Below are 1,528 nucleotides of genomic sequence, written 5' to 3'. Positions count from 1 at the left end.
TGGCGTTACTTTGATAAAGACAAGTACCTTAATACTAATCTAAAACGAAGGGGCATATTATCAAGCAGGGCATTAAAATGATCGCGACGATCATGGGCTTGATAATATGCCATGGAGAATTCCAATAGATGCCCATGTTCTCACCAGAATATGGGTTTCTATTGTAATTCACAGGGCCATATTATCAAGCCCATTATCGCCGCTTTAGTGGCAGCTTTCTGCCGCTAAAACAGCGATAATTTTTAACGCCCTGCTTGATAATATGCCCCTCAATGCTTTACAGAAAAGGCTACAGGTACTATGACTTTACTGATGCTTAGGCTATAGTACTTTAGGTTCTGATCCAACTCACCCTCTCTCCTGGTTGCCGCTCATTTGTGTCCTTAGGGTGGTTGAAAGGCATAGCTATTTAAGAAACAGGGATATATATATATATATATATATGTATATATATATATATATATATATACATTTTTTTTAGCGTAGAGTACATAAGAGCCAGACAATACACAAGTATAATTGAGAGTTAAAATGAACAAGGATCAAGAATCATGGAAGGAAGGGACTTTGGATTATTTTCTAAACAATAAGCAGATAAAAAGGCGAGATGGGGCAGAAATTATCTGGTATCATGCGGCAAACAGCAATTCACAGTTGAAAGATGCAATAATAGGTGCGGCACACATGATTGAGGCAGAGGTTCTCCTTCAAGGGCGGGGATCCGGGATTGAGGAGCCAATCATGGCGCATCCTCCTCAGACTGACAGTGACATCAAATTACATGAGTGGCTCAATGACATTCTGAAAACCAGTAAAGGGATCAAGCTGGACTTTAAGAGTTTGGAAGCAGTGAAACCATCAATGATACTTTTGCAAAAAAGGAAGATGTCCTTGAAGAGACCCCTTTGGATTAATGCTGACATTCTGCCTGGCCCCGGTGGATCTTCCCAAGCGGTGGATGCTGAATGTTTCCTCGATACAGTTATATTGTTCTTCACAGATGTGACATTGTCTTTGGGATGGACAACAGGATGGCACCCTGGAAAAAATAATGAAGGCTACAGTTGGGAAATGGTAAAAGAAATGGAATATATATGCAGCCCTCTTAGCCAGTCTGCGACTTTCCCTGTCAGAGCTGCTATGATTCGTCAGTCTTGGGATGAGCTCCTTTGGTTGCTACACCAGTCAAACAGGTACAGTTTAACCATATGGTCAGGAAAAGATGACAAGTACCCTACTGAGGATCTGCTATTCATCAGAGAAAACCTCAATGCCGAAAGAGTTTATTATGATGTTCTGGAGCCTCACAATAGTGAATTCAAATAGATAATAGCCCAAGGCCAACTGTCAAAATAGACCGCGCGCAGACCGTGTTCACCTAGTGAAGAACATTGACGGAGAGGAGAGCTTACCGCTAGTACGCAGGGAAGAAATAAAGGCAAATCCATTCCAGGCATAGAAAAGCAGTAATGGCAGTTGTATTCTTTTTATTTTGAGGAAGAGTATGTTGTCACTGAAAAGAAAAACA

The 1,528-nt window shown here is 41.1% G+C and overlaps 1 pseudogene; it reads left to right on the top strand.

The window, feature by feature from the left end:
* Positions 1-531: 531 nt before the first annotated feature.
* LOC144782733 (protein FAM151B pseudogene) lies at positions 532-1,326 on the top strand (annotated as a pseudogene).
* The last annotated feature ends 202 nt before the right edge of the window (positions 1,327-1,528 follow it).

The sequence above is a fragment of the Lissotriton helveticus genome, chromosome 9 (genome assembly GCF_964261635.1).
Source record: "Lissotriton helveticus chromosome 9, aLisHel1.1, whole genome shotgun sequence".
Taxonomy (NCBI): domain Eukaryota; kingdom Metazoa; phylum Chordata; class Amphibia; order Caudata; family Salamandridae; genus Lissotriton; species Lissotriton helveticus.
This window is presented reverse-complemented; position numbering and strand designations above follow the sequence as displayed.